Source organism: Erinaceus europaeus, chromosome 5 (genome assembly GCF_950295315.1).
Source record: "Erinaceus europaeus chromosome 5, mEriEur2.1, whole genome shotgun sequence".
NCBI lineage: Eukaryota > Metazoa > Chordata > Mammalia > Eulipotyphla > Erinaceidae > Erinaceus > Erinaceus europaeus.
Window position 1 is genome coordinate 88,817,955 of NC_080166.1, and position 15,931 is coordinate 88,833,885.

The 15,931-nt window shown below is 42.0% G+C and overlaps 1 protein-coding gene across 7 annotated transcripts in view; it reads left to right on the top strand.

Annotated features, from left to right (window-relative positions):
- LIN7A (lin-7 homolog A, crumbs cell polarity complex component) overlaps window positions 1-15,931 on the top strand; it is a 194,428-nt gene that overhangs the window by 174,104 nt on the left and 4,393 nt on the right. For 6 of the 7 annotated variants that reach the window (XM_016185596.2, XM_007517209.3, XM_060191510.1 and 3 more), the window contains one exon: window positions 505-7,309. The exons of the other annotated variant lie outside the window; for it this stretch is intronic. The gene's annotated coding sequence lies outside the window, so the exon portion shown is untranslated. Of the gene's footprint in view, window positions 1-504; window positions 7,310-15,931 lie in introns of those variants that run through there. 7 annotated transcript variants of the gene reach the window in all.

Genomic DNA, 15,931 nt, shown 5'->3' on the forward strand with positions numbered 1-15,931 from the left:
GAGAGGAGGGGAAGACAGAGTTGGGGAGAGAAAGACACCTACAGACCTGCTTCACCGCCTGTGAAGTGACTCCCCTGCAGGTGGGGAGCTGGGAGCTCTAACCTGGATCATTATGCTGGTCCTTGCGCTTTGCGCCACATGTGCTTAACCCACTGCTCTATCGCCCGACTCCCAGACCCAGATTCTTTATGAGGTGCAGAAGATGGGAGTTCTGGCTTCTGTAATTGCTTCTCCACTGGACATGGACATTGGCAAGTCGATCCATACTTGTGTTATTTATTCCATTTTAGGGAATAAACTTTTTTTTCCCTCTACTTGTTTGATAATAAGTTCCTCTGCAAACATCAAACATTTTTTTTTTCAAATGTGGAAGATTGTGCATGAATGGTGGTGCCCAGAATAACCTTGCTATCTTCACACAGCACAGCTCTTTTGATATTTTTAGTACATTGTAGTTGGCAAATGAATACTAATCACTGAATTCACTCTTTCTCCCTTTTCCAGGTCTTTGAAGGAAAGCTACTTGATTAACCATCTGTGAATCACAAATTTGAAACCATACTTCATAATCCCAGCACATAGTAAAAGGGGAAAAAATACTGATAATTATACCTGTCAGAAGCTGTGAATACGTGGTGTATAAATTCTTTACCAGTGCAACTCGACAACTTTTTCTGGGGGTTGGTCCCCTATCCCTCAGTCACAGCAGAGTGAATGCCCACTATGGAAGGGGGGGGGGGGTTTCCTGTCTGCACACTGAAACCGTAGAAGATCTGTGACTATCAGATCAGTCGCCAGGGTCAGGAGTAGGTTCATCTTTGGTCTGTAGCTTTTACAGGGATAACAAACCCCTCATTAAGCTCCAGTTCAGCCTGCGTCAGTACAAGGTCCTGGTCACTTACAAGAAACCTACACACTGCTACTCACTCCGCCCTGTTCCATGTCCACATCTTGAATTATCTGTATTATAATTCCATTGAATTGCAAAGGTGGTCTCTATTCTCTGCTGGAAGACGCCAAGTCACTATCCTGTATTTATACTCTCTTCGGGTTCTGGAAGCACTTGGCTTTGTAATTTTCTGCATCCACGAATTTTATCATGCTTTCATAGAGGGGGCAATATGGGCTCAACTTTTAGTCTGCTAAAAGCAAGGATAGAAACCTCGAGTACTGTATTTGTTTTTAATTTAAGTATTGCTTGTATTTATGACGATCAATTCTAACAGAGTGGCATGTATATTTATTCCACAAGATATATATTATCAGAATGTATTTGGTACAAACGCAGGTCTTCACTTACCATGCATCATGAATCTGGTAAGAGAATATTGACAAAGGGCCTAGTTCCAGGAACTGATCCTTGGATGATATTTACACAGAACCCTGCTCTCAATAGTTGTTTTTTTAAGTTATATATTTTTAATTGATAAACTCTGGAGTTATCCAAACTCTTTCCACCTATTCTAGGTGATGTCCTAGAGGTCTCTTTGGTCTTTTAAAGCTAAAGTCATAGACAACAGAACTGTAATTCTGGAACATCTCCTATCTGCCATCAAATATAAGTGCCACACACACAGTTTGGACCAGTTTCCTCCCCAAATATAAATGGGGTGTTTTTGGCAATCTAAGATCTAACACATCACCCCTCTTACTGTGGGTCATATGGAAGGACGCCAGTGGTGCTGACCCTGTGATTCCACAGGTGTGACTTCTTCTCAAGAGAAACGAGACCTACTTCTTTGTGCGTCATCATAGGCAGGTCACTTTCCAGGACTATCATCTTTTCAGAGAGCTTCCCTCTGGAGAATAATAGTACCCCCAACAGGTCCTAACTGTTGACTGAGTGGCACACTAGGCTTGTAGGTCTGGTTTAGTTACTAGGTAGCAATGATGCTTCTGGATGTTGAACTATCATAAGCATGTACATTCACCTGAGGAAGGGTTACATGTCTAGTGGAAACATTCTAGGATAGACCATGAAAATAGAGACAGAAATGTGGACATCTCCTTTTCTTAAATGCAGATGTTGAATCACTAAAATACATTAACTTTCACTTTTTTTTTTTTTTTTTTTTGCCTCCAAGGTTATCGCTGGGACTCGGTGCCTGCACTATGAATCCACAGTTCCTGGAGGTCATCTTTCCCATTTTAGTGAATAGCACAGTGAAAATTTTGAGAGAGGTGGGGGAGGGAGAGAAGGAGAAAGACACCTGCAGACCTGTTTCACTGCTCATGAAGCTTTCCCCCGCAGGTGGGGAGCATGGGGCTCGAATCCAGATCCTTGTACTATGTACACTTAACTGGGTGTACCACCACCCGGCCCCCCTGATAACTTACACATTTCAGTTAGTCTCCTACCTGTGTAGCTCAGTTTAGGGGCAGTCTTCTAAGAAATAAAATATAGCCAGTGGGAATGAACAGGCCCATCTGGTCTTACTGTGTTGGGTAAGATTCCGTCTATACCAAGTTCTGCTTCCTCTTCACAGTCACTCCACAGAAGACAGACAGTAAGCAAGCATGGAGACACACCAGTTTCAACATAGCCACATCCTAGAAAACATAGCTTTTTTTTTTTTTACTAGTGAGAACTGAGGGGGAGTGGAGGGGAGGGTGGGAGGACTTTGAATGTTATATAAACTAGATTTTACAAAAGACAAACTTAAAGGGAATGAATGGAGACTACATCGTAGAATTCAGTTCGCAAAAAAAAAAAAAGCTCTCATTTTTATAAGAGATAAATAATAAAACATATATTTTAGTTATCATTTAACAAAGAAATATTAAAGCTCTTCAGGTGATGCCACAGATTCTCATAAGAGGAAGTCATTGCAACCTTGTGATGGGAAACTGGTCATTTTCAATACATTTTGATGCATTGTATAAATTTGGAGCTGGAGGTATATTTTCATGTACTTGCATTTGATTAATCTTATCCAGTGTTCACATGCATATAAACTGTCAAGGTCTCTAAGAACACAACTGTCTAGTGAGTAGATACTTTGCAATTGTGTTTTCTGGAAGTCTTCATATTTATGCTTCATTTGCATAGCGTTAAATGCTAATAAGTGTCTTCCACATTGGTTTTTTAAAAATATTTTTATTATATTTATTTATTGCATAGAAACGATGAGAAATTGAGAGGGGAAGGGAAGGTAGAGAGGGAGGGAGACAGAGAGATACCTGCAGCCCTGCTTCACCACTTGTGAAACTTTCCTGCTGCAGGTGGGGACTGGGGGCTTGAACTTGGGTCCTTGTGCATTGTAACATGTGTACTCAATGAGTTATGCCACCACCCGGCCCCTGACATGTTGTTTTTCAAAGAAGAAGGACAAATCCATCACTACCAAGGTATCTAAGGACAGATTACATGCCAGGGTCAAATGAAGGTTTTCCTTAAAGGAAACTCTCAGCAGAATGTAAGCCTTTCCCTAAAGTTTCCATCCAAAGTAACCTTCCAGAGAGCTTGGAGAAAAGCTCCTTGTGATTGGCAGCCATACTTTTCGAAACTCTTGCCCACTGGTTTTAAAAGCAAATCCAAGGAGTACAGTTCAGTAAAAGCATAGCCAAAGCTTTTCACTGGGCCATTCACATGTTGATTCTTTGCCATGGGGAGTAGAGAGCATCCTCACAGAGATGATGAGCTTAAATTACCACGGACTCTGGAAAGAAGAACAGATGTTTTGTGCTTCCTCCCTAATGGAATCACTGGGGATTCTCTGAACTGCCACTGTCTTTGAAGACAAGAACACTTAAATGGAAAATCTAGCATTCTGGGGCTTCTGTTTCAGCATGCAAGGCCCATCTCTGAAGAACTTGGCTCCATATGAAATGTACCAATTTAGAGTTGTGGTTCTGGACCATGGCAACGCAGACTTACACTCAACTGTGCCTGTGGGACTCTTGGATGCTGGAATATTTCATCTACATTATTTTAAACATCTATAGATATTTGTGGAGGTATGAACAATTCCCCAGTTTCTTTTCTTTTAGCTAGTTTGTCTTTAGCATACAGACACAGCTGGTTAGTAAGACTTGTAGTGACAGCTTGAAGTAGCAGTTGGTGCTCTAGAGACTCAAGCAAACCACCCTGAGGCTAGATCCCCCGAAACAGGCTAGTCCTGCTCATCTCCTCTCCCCTCCCTTCATAAACTTTCATAAGAGAAAGGCCTGTGGTTGTCCTATGGACCATTCTGGAAATGTACTGGAGAATTATGGGCCGAGTTTATCCCACGTGTTTAAGGTTTCCTCACATAATATCCCAACAGAGAATTGAGGAGAAAGAGTGATTTCTCAGGAATTTTCAACTTTATTCAGGAAAATTGAGAACCTTCACGTTAGACATTACCTGGACTAAGAGAGAGCATGCCAGGGCCTTAGAGCCCCTACTCACCTGCTGGCAGACTCACCTAGGCATCGAGAGCCAGGCCACGGCCACAGGTGGAGCTTATAAACACCCCAGCCCTGCCTTCACCTCTGTTCTTTCTAAGCCACACCCACACCTGTCACCACTCCCATTTCCTGTCAGCAATTTCCTTCCCCCAGGCACATAGGTGTCCACCTGTGTTCCCCCAGGTATTTCCTGTCATGTCTCACCTCCACAGTCAGGTTCAGCACAATGTAGGTGCTGAGTATTTGCTGAATGAATGAACGACTGAATGGGAGACAAGTACAAGGCTCCTGATACTTTATAATTCCAACATATCATCTTATACTGATTGGCACTGTACTTTTTCTTTCCTTGATAGGACCAGGGCCTCACACATAGACACCTCAGCACTGAAATTCCCTCTATTCCTATAGCACCACACCATGGGCTGGGATTTGAACCTGGGTCCAGGCACCCAGCCAGTGAGCTGTCACTTCAGGGCCTATAAGTACATTTCTGATTCATTTTTAATTTGGAAGCAGTTACTTAAAAGGCTTCTCGAGATTGAGGGAATATGTTTTTGTTTGGTTGACTTTTGGTTTGTTTGTTTATTTTTATCAGTGTCAGGGTTTCGCCACTCCAGGCTGACTTTTTCAAATGGAAACAGAGAAACAAAGGAGCAAGGGAAAAATGCCACAGGAGCGAAGTCCCCTTGACTGCAGAAGTGTCCTGGATGGAACACAGGACAAAACAGACATGCTGTCTAAGTAAGCTATCTTGCCCAGCTTGGGGACCTTCAGGAAGAAATAGCACTTGCAAACTCAGATTTTTTAAAATAAACATTTTTCTTTTTTTATTTTATTTATTCATTATTGGATAGAGACAGAGAAATTGAGAGGGAAAGAGAGAGACACCTGCAGTCTTACTTCCCCACTCATGAAGCTTTCCCCCTGCAAGTGGGGACCAGAGTCTTGAACCTATGTCCTTGTACACTATAATGTATGTACTTAACTAGGTAGGTCACCACCTGAGCCCTGAATTCAGTTTTTCCTCCTTTTTTAATTTTTTTTTCTTACTTAGGGGACCAGAGGCATGAAGCAGGTCATTGCGTCTGGTGATATATGTTGGTGCCCCACAGCCCACAGTGTTTCAATGAATAAAACTCAACTGTATTTAGTCTGGAGCTTATTTTGTTGTTGATAAGTTTGTATAGGAGGGGTCTCTCTGAGTTGTTTGACAATAGTAATCCAAACACAGTACTATGGAACTCAGTTTATAGCTTATTAAAGATTTTTTTAAAGGAAAAGTCATACATCAAACATTGTATTGAAATACCCTTCAAAAGTTTTAACAGTTTTAAGGAATTCATAATAATCAAAGACACTATCCCTAAATTATCTACTGCTTCCTAAAGATCACTTCTATTTTTTAAGATGACTGTAGCTTATTTCCTCTCATAAAAATAATTTTTACCATGATCATTTTGACAAACCTTGTTCCCCATGCTCGTAAGAATAATCTGCAGTTGGCATGACTCCTTTCACATTTGGACTCTCGGATACAGTGAACTAAAGAGTAAGCACATAGCTGGGCCAGGTAGTGTTCAGGGTTAAGCACACACATTACAATGTTCAAGGGCCTGGGTTCAAGCCCCCCGGTCCCCACCTGCAGGGGAAAAACTGCACAACTGGTGAAGCAGGACTGCAGGTGTCTTTGTTTCATTCTCTCTATATCTCTCCCCTCTCAATTTCTCTCTGTCTCAAATAATAAACAAGTTTTTTAAAAAGGATTTAAAGAAAAATATACTTGAACTAAATATTAAGCACATAGCTATTAAAATCTTTCCTTCCGTTCATTCTTCTAACAAATACTCATTGTGCACCTAGGAGGTGCTAGGTTCTGGAAAACAGTGGCAGACAGACATAGTCCCCTTCTGGAGTTTCCTCTAAGACCCAGTTTACCATCCACTTTAGCAATAACCAGAGTTTACCACCCCTGTGTCCTTCACACTTGATGGAAGGAACGGACTCTCTGTCCCCAGGGAAATCAGGCAAGACTCCCTCCCTGCACTGATTTATGTCAAACATGCCTTTCTAAATGCATTGCTCAGGCATGTCCCACCTTTCTCCAGAGGCCAGTAAGGCAGCTAGGATGGATAATTAAGATGCATTTAGCTCTTACAAGAGTCCATTGTGCTCAAAGATATCACTCAGCAACCCACTGAAGAATGTGTCAAATCCAGTCAACAGTTGGACAAAGGTAGTTAACAGGCAAGGAAACTAAAGCACAGAGAAGTGATTCCCCCGCCCCCCTGGTTCATATATACTAACAGATGGGAATGGGGTTTAAGTCCTTGAAGAGTAAAACAAGAGTTAATGAGTTATCCATTGGCTTGGGTGGCACCGTCCATAAGTAAAACAAAGATATCATTCAACTAAAAGAGACACTGAATATAAAGTACTTTGAAATCTTATATAAGAACAAGCTCTCAGTGATGTATTGGAGTCGACACAAATGGTAGAAGCAAGTCTGTGGAATGCAATGTCATGGCGTCAAGAGGACCACTCTCCAGGAGCACGGGAAGGGTGCAGCTGCAGAGGATGCCTGGCACATGATCCATAGAACGATGGCTTTCAGAGTGGTTAGCCACTGTGTCTATTTGGTGCTACAAAGAAAAAAAAAAATCCCTGAAAGGAACAAAAACCCTTGCTCTATAAGGGCTTCTATAACAAATACACAGTGTGGAGATGAACCAGTGGTGTTTGACATTTTCAGGGAAGGATGGGCAGCTGTACGCTTTTCTCACCATTGCATGTGATAAATGTCTTTCTGGTTGTTTGTTTTCTTCCTTATGTTTTCTGAAAGCTGCAAAATTGTGCAGCGGTTCAACAGAACCAAAGTGGTATGTGTTATGCTGCTGGGAAGTAAAAGTATCATACACCAGACTGGGATCATTGTTTTCATTAGCAAGTGTGTTGTTAGTTTAATTTCTTTGTTGCTTTTATTTATTTATTGGCTAAAGACAGCCAGAAGGGGCCATGTTCAGTGCTCACATTACAGTGTGCAAGGACCCAGGTTCAAGCACCTGGCCTCTAACTGGAAGGGGGTAGTAGCTTCATAAGTCTATACCTCTTTCTCTAAATCCACCTCCCTCTAAATTTCTCTCTATCTCTGTATAATAAATACATAAAAAAAATATATAAATATATCTCTTTCTCCATCTCCACCTCCCTCTAAATTTCTCTCTCTGTCTCTATCTAATAAATAAATAAATATAAAAAACGAGACCGACAGCCAGAAATTGAGAGGGGAGGTGGTGATGGGAAGAGAGAGCCTCCTGCAGCCCTGATTTACCACTTGTGAAGCTGTCCCCCTGCAGGTGGGGACTAGGAGCTTGAACCTGGGTCCTTGCACATTATAGCATGCGCACTCAGCCAGGAGTGCCACCACCCAGCACTCCTGGGTGTTGTTTTAGAACATGGGTCTATAATTCATTTTAGGTGCCCAAATTACCTGAATATTTGGACACCAACTTCCTTGTTTCTCCCTGCTTGCTAGATAGCCACAGTGAGTTAATTCTTTGGGGAGGGAGGAAGGGGTCCACATTCTAAAGCTGACAGGAAAACATAAAATCGTAACTGGTCTGACATTATAATCCCAAGAGTTAGAAGACTGTCTGCACTTCGGGACTGGCGGCACCTGACACCTGTGGAGACTGCAAAACCATAGCACCCATCTCTCGCTCAGCAAGAAGAATCACACCTACAGCAGACACTGGTTTTCTCTGTGCCCTCTCCAGTTCACTGAGAATGCAGGGCAATTTCAAAGCTCTCTCGCATGCGAACAAAGATTCAAGCTTTTCAGGATCTCATCATTCTATCCTTTTAAAGACTAGTTGAACCCTTGTAAATAACATTTGGTAAAGCTTACCTTGACACATCATACTCAGTTTCCGTGTTAAGGATGGTGATGGCAAAGACCGAATGACCAACTTACTTAGAAGATATAAGTCATGCTTACTTGAGTAGAAATGTAGATATTAACTCACTCTGGAGATGCAACTCTTAAAGAGAGCAGACTATAAGTTAGCTTTTTCCTTCCTTCCTTCCTTCCTTCCTTCCTTCCTTCCTTCCTTCCTTCCTTCCTTCCTTCCTCCCTCCCTCCCTCCCTCCCTTCCTTCCTTCCTTCCTTCCTTCCTTCCTCCCTCCCTTCCTTTTTTACTGGAGTTCTTGCTTGGCTCTGGCCTGTGGTGGTTCTAGGGATTGATCCTGGGGTCACAGAGCCTCAGGCATGAGAGTCATTTGCAGAACCACTGTGCTGTCTCCCCAGTCCTGTGAGTTCCATCTTAAAAGGAAATGAATCAGCACTGAGTGTGCTTGTGTGTCTCCTGACTTTTTAACAGGGTCTTAGTAGTTTTCCTTGAAAAGGTCCTCCACGTCCTTTGTTAGATTTGTTCCAAAGTATTTATTTTATCTTTTTGGATTCAATTGTAAATGAGACTGCTTTCTTCAGTTTTGGGTCCTGGGGCCCATCTTTTGTGCAGAGAAATGCCACAGATTTGTGGCTGTGGATTCTGTAACCTGCTCCTTTACTGAATTGATGGGTGATTTCCAGTAGTCTCTTGGTGGAGTTTCTGGGGGTTCTCTAGGTATATCAACATGCCCTCTGCAAATAACTTCATTTGTTACAAAGTCAGGGAGAGCTTAATTTCCCTGATATTGTAACAAATGAAAAGGGACCCACAATTCTGGCAGAGTTAAAGCCTACATAGGGGTATTCTGTCTTCAGGAGACTGAAACTTAAACTGGGGAACATGAAAAATGAAGTTTTCTAAGTAAAAACTGCAAGTAGAAAACAGGCTGATTTTTTTTAATGCTGTGCAAATGGAATTTACAAACTCACAAGGCAATATTACAGCAATAAAATTTTTAATTTAAAAATAGATATAAGGCCTGACTATTTAGAGTGAGAATGTTTGTAAATTTTCTGAGGTTGACGATGACATACAGATATGTTACATGATTTGGTGTTAGTGACCAGATAATGCCATAGTTATTTTTACTACCATATGTATGTCACAAGTTCTCACAGTAAATTTTTCTTAGTGACTTATGTTAATTTCTATTCTCTTTGAATGGACTACACTTTTAAACACTTCCTTTCTGAAGTCATGGCTGTACTGAATGCCCCCTCCCTTCCCCTTTGATAATATTTTTCTTGTAAAATCAACAAGAAATTGACACTTTTCCCAGCCTTGCCCATGTGAAACCTTTTCTTCCGATGGGTTTTTCTAATGAATCCTAAAGCTCACTTATGACTATCATGCAGATTTATCTTCCTTGATGAATTACTCTTTTGGAGATGGCCTGTTTTTTGTTTATTTTATTACAGTTATAATTCTCCATGTCAGATTCACTTCTGCTGATTCTATCATGGGTTTTTATGAAATTTGATATTCACTCATATAAATTAGAACATACTCAGCACACTTAAAAAAATTTTTTTAATGGCAAAAAGTTACCGGTTATATCCATACTAAGAGTTTATTCCCCTGGCTTATTAAAAACCCTCTAAACTATTTTTTTCTTTTCTTTCTTTTTTTTTTTTTGGTCTCCAGGGTTATTACTGGGGCTCAGTGCCTACACTTTGAATCCACTGCTCTGCTCCTGGTGGCTTTTTTTCCATTGTTGTTGTTATTGTTGTTGCTGCAGGATAGAGAAATTGAGAGGGGAGGAGGAGATAGAGAGGGAGAGACAGAGAAACACCTGCAGCACTGCTTTACCACTTGTGAAGCTTCCTCCCTGCAGGTAGGGACCAGGGGCTTGAACCTGGGTCCTTGTGTACTGTAATGTGTTCACTCAACCAGGTGTGCTACCAACCAGCCCTCTTCCTTTTTTTTTTTTTTTTTTTTTTTTTTTTTTTTTTTTTTACCAGAGCCCTGCTTAGCTCTAGCTGATGGTGGTGCAGGGGATTGGACCTGGGAGTTTAGAACCTCAGGCATAAGAGCCTCTTTGTATAACCATTATGCTCTCTCCCCACCCCCATTTGTCCAATGTGGTACTACAGCATCACCACCATTAGCAGTGTCCATCATGACGCTCCCCTGTGTCGCTGCTGCTCAAACACAGAACCTCCCTTACGGCAAAATGCACACTCAGCCAGGTGAGTCATCTCTTTCTCTCACTACTCCCCCACCATTTAACATTTAAAACACAGAATCCAGGGAGTCGGGCTGTAGCGCAGCGGGTTAAGCGCAGGTGGCGCAAAGCACAAGGACCGGCATAAGGATCCTGGTTCGAACCCCGGCTCCCCACCTGCAGGGGAGTCGCTTCACAGGCGGTGAAGCAGGTCTGCAGGTGTCTGTCTTTCTCTCCCCCTCTCTGTCTTCCCCTCCTCTCTCCATTTCTCTCTGTCCTATGCAACAACGATGACATCAATAACTACAACAATAAAAAAAAAAAAAAAAAAAACAAGGGCAACAAAAGGGAATAAATAAAATAAATAAATATATAAAAAAAAAAACACAGAATCCATAACTCAAAGAGCTCTGCTTCTGAAATCAGAATAGTTAAAGATTTAACAAGTGTCAAGGATGGGGGCCAGGTGGTGGCTCACCTGGTTGAGTGCACACGTGACAGTGCTTAAGGATCTGGGTTCCAGCTTCTAGTCCCCACCTGCAGGGGGAAAGCTTCACAAATGGTGAAGCAGAGCTGCAGGTGTCTCTGTGTCTCTCCCTCTCTATCTTCTTTTACCTGTAAGTTTTTCTCTGTCTCTGTTCAATAATGAATAAATATATATTTTTTTAAAAGGCCCATATCTATTCCTATTTAGCACAGAAACCTGTGTGACCTCTGAGTCACTGTCAGTCTGAGCTCACAGTCCATGATCACAGGTGGGAACATTCTAGACTGCACAGAATAATACCCCTGTTATCTTATAATCTTGTTAATCATCATTTAATCACTAATACATTTTTTAAAGGATGACTCTTAGATATCTCAACCTATCTCATACAAAATGGCCTTTTTTATTATTTTTTATTTATAAAAAGGAAACATTAACAAAACCGTAAGATAAGAGGGGTACAATTCCACACAATTCTCACCATCAGATCTCCATATCCCATCCCCTACCCTGATAGCTTTCCTATTCTTTAACCCTCTGGGAGTATGGACCCAAGGTCATTGTGGGATGCAGAAGGTGGAAGGTCTGGCTTCTGTAATTGCTTCCCCACTGAACATGGGCGTTGACTGGTCGATCCATACTCCCAGCCTGCCTCTCTCTTTCCCTAGTAGGGTGGGTCTCTGGGGAAGAGGGGCTCCAGGACACAATGGCCTTTTGACCACACCACCCACACATTCTTCATAATCCAGTCTGTGACAGTTTCCCCTGCAAGTTGCTTCAGTCACGGGCCTTAAGGAGGTGTCCCAATCAGCTACTCTTTCTCTCACGTCCCACATCCTGTCTATTAGGAAGTCATATTGATCAACATTCAAAATGCATCTGGGATCTGAGACGTTTCATTTCCTCCCAGCCCCCACCTCTTACCTGAATTTCTAAAATAAGTTCCTAACTGTTCTTCCAGGTTTCACAGCCCACACCCAGTCTAGTCTCCACTCAGCTTTTAAATCAACAAATCAAAGACCTGAGTGGTGGTGCAGCAAGTTAAGGGCATACACTATGAAGCACAAGGACACAGGTTGGAGCCTCAAGCTTCCCACCCGCAGGGGGGTCACTTCACAAGAGCTGAATCAGGTCTGCAGGTGTCTTATCTTTCTCTCCCCCCTCTGTTTCCCCCTCCTCTCTTGATTTCTCTCTGTCCTATCCAGAAACAAGAGTAACAACAACAATGGGGGGGGGGGAATAGCCTCCAGGAGCAGCAGATTTGTAGTGCAGGCACACACAGAGCCCCAGGGATAACCCTGGAGGCAAAACAAACAAAAAATCTACAAATCAGATCAGAACCTGTCACTTCTCTACTCTGTGATGACTGTTGTCTGAGATTAGACACTAAGGTTCTATTAAGAATCTTCAAATTTTTCTGCCAGCTGGCTCTCACTTCTATTTTTAAAAAAATAAACTATTATTTATTTATTAATGAATAAATAGGGAGAAATGAAGAGCAGAGGGGGATAGAGAGGGAGAGAAACAGAGACACCTGCAGCCCTGCTTCAGCACTCATGAAGCTTCCCCCCTGCAAGTGGGGACCAGGGGCTTGAACCTGTGTCCTTGTACACTCTAGTGTGTGTGCTTAACCAGGTGAGCCATGAAAATTGAAACAATCCATTTCTGAACCCCAGAATTTTCCCATTTTACTTATCAATTTATAAATTAATGCTGTTTCATATATATATATATATATATATATATATATATATATACATATAGTTATTAAATGGTTTTGTTCATTCTTACTGCAGTGTTGAAGTGAGGTATACTTAACAAATGTTATGTCAAACACAGGCCAGGCCTGACCATGCCGTCATTCTTCTGTTCCAGATTCTTCAAGTTGTTTCAGCTGTTCCTAAGAGAAAGGCCAAATTATGTAAACTGGACTCATATCCTGCAAGGTCTGAGTTCAAGTCACTGCTCCAATTTCTTCTTAGAATAACCCTCTTCATAGTAAACACATGCACATGTCTTCTGAGAGGAAACAATAGTCTGAAGCATTGGGAGTGTCTTTCCAGAGGAAGAAATCAATGATGCAGAATTGAGGAGTTAGTGGGGTGAGTGGAAGGAAGTATGATCCACATTTTGTAGATAAGAAACAGGGAATGTAATTAAAAGTCTAGAATTTAACTTTTATCTGATGTGAGGATTTGCAGGATACCCTCATTGTTCTGCCGAAGACTCTCCTGCCTAAGGCTCCAAGTTCCCAGGTTCAATCTTCACAGCACCACAAACCAAAGCTGAGCAGGGCTTTGATGAAAGGAATAAGAATTTAAAAAATGAAGCATGCTGAGGTGGTACTCACTGTGTTGATTAGGTTGGGATCAGGAGATGCAATATCATTTGGTATGAATTGAGAGAAGCATGCAGGAAAGTGCATGCTTCTAGAGGTTCCAGGACTGGGGGAAATATAGTTTCTATAGAGGAAGCCTGAGGTTCCTGATGTCTTAGGGTTTAAGAAGACAATAGATAGTTATTGCTATAATCAAATTATTTGGCAATTGGGTTAACTTTGAAAATCCCTTATGTCCTTTGACATTGTTTGTCTATAGCTGTGTCTTACAGAGTAGTGCCACTGCTTGCTTAGATTCCCAAACAGACAAGATGGGCCTAGACCTCGAATAAATCCCTCTCTCCATTGTTACTGGTCATCTCGATCAGGAACAACACAGCAGACCCCTCTGTGGGCCCCCATAGGACCTTGACCTCAGCATGGATCAACAATGGTAGAGAATATTCCATCCTCCAAAGGGAGGCTGGACAACAGACTCTATCTTCCACCTGAGGAAGATGGGTCCTGAAACTGGGGCAGCTTGGAATGTTCCTATTCATGACCACAGAATATGAGCTCAGATCTACAGGGATGCAGATATCACATAGGCTCCTAAGCTGAATATGAGCCCATATCAGATCAAATCAATGGGGTTTACAGTTAACAATATTTACACTCCTTTCCCATATTTGGGAGCTACTCTCTTCCCTGATCCAGATTTCTGGTTCTTTTTCCAGTCATGACATCATCTCCCCAGACAATAACTTGGGTCAGGCTCAGAAAAAAAAAAAGAAAGAAGGAAGGAAAACACTAGTATAGTCATGGGCCCTTTGGAATATAACTAAAATAAGCCTACTAACTATCTACAAAACGGAGGACCCCCCCCCCAAATCTTCATCTGCACTACTCCAGGCCTTTAGGTTCATGATTATCAACAATTTGTTTGGCTTTATGTGTTAACTCTTCTTTCAGCCACCAGGTTCCAGATGCTACTGTGATGCCAACTGGACTTCCCAGGGCAGATGACCCCACCAATGTGTCCTGGAGCCCCGCTTCCCCAGAGCCCTGCCCTAGGGAAAGAGAGAGACAGGCTGGGAGTATGAATTGACCTGCCAATGCCCATGTTCAGTGGGGAAGCAATTACAGAAGCCAGACCTTCCACCTTCTGCACCCCATAATGTCCCTTGGTCCATGCTTCCAGAGAGATAAAGAATAGGGAAGCTATTAGGAGGGGATGGGATATGGAGTTCTGGTGGTGGGAACTGGGAATTGTGTGGAGTTGTACCCCTCTTGTCCTCTGTTTTTTGTCAATGTTTCCTTTTTTTTTAAACACGTACAGACCTGCTTTACCACTTGTGAAGTGACTTCCATGCAGGTGGGGAGATGGGGGCTCAAACCAGGATCCTTATGCTGGTCCTTGCTCAATGTTTCCTTTTTATAAATAAAAATTATATAAAAAAGAATTAGGGGTCGGGCGGTGGTGCAGTGGGTTAAGCGCATGTGGCGCAAAGCGCAGGGACTGGCATAATGATCCCGGTTCGAGCCCCCGGCTCCCCACCTGCAGGGGAGTCGCTTCACAGGCGGTGAAGCAGGTCTGCAGGTGTCTATCTTTCTCTCCCCCTCTCTGTCTTCCCCTCCTCTCTCCATTTCTCTCTGTCCTATCCCAACAACGAATTGTGTCAACAAAGGCAATAATAATAACCACAACGAAGCTACAACAAGGGCAACAAAAGGGGGAAAAAATGGCCTCCAGGAGCGGTGGGTTCATGGTGCAGGAAAAAAAAAAAAAAAGAATTAAAAAATGACTCGATCCATACAATTATTTGATTAATGTCTGCCTAATTAGAGACTTCACTTGGTTGCCTTCCAGAACAGAAATTCACAAAATGAGATGATGCAAAATTAACTGCCATTTAATACTTGAGTCAATAAATAGAAAATCTTGCCATTGGATACTAATAGGCTAAGATGGCTCTCTCTCTTAAATGTTTGTAAAAATACTTTTAATTTGGGATGGGAAGACAGCATCATGGTCCTACAGAAGACTTCTATACCTGATGTTCTAAAGTCCCAGGTTCAATCCCCAGTACTACCATATGTCAGAACTGAGCAGGGCTCTGGTCTCTCTATCGCTCCCTAAAAACAAATCAATAACAAAATCAATATAATATTTTAATAAAAATACTTTTCATTGGGGCCTGGTGGTAGTGTACCTGGTTGAGTGCACATGTTATAGTGCGCAAGGACATGAGTTCGAGCCCCTGGCCCCTACCTGCAGGGGGAAAGCTTCACAAGTAGTGAAGCAGGGCTACAGGTGTCTCTCTGTCTCTCTCCCTCTCTATCACCCCCTTCCCTCTAGATTTCTGGCTGTCTCTATCCAAATAAATAAATATATAAATAAAATATTTTTCATTAACTTTAAAGAGAGGGAAATAGAGAGACAGAGAAGGTAAGTTTTATTACTCTGACACAAATGATACTAGGGATCAAACTTGGGACCTTGTATTTATTTTTTTAAAGATTTTCTTTTAATTTTTATTACCTATATTTTATTTGATAGAGAGTGCCAGAAGTCAAGAAGGAAGGGGATGATAGAAAGAGAGAGAGAGAGAGAGAGAGACCTG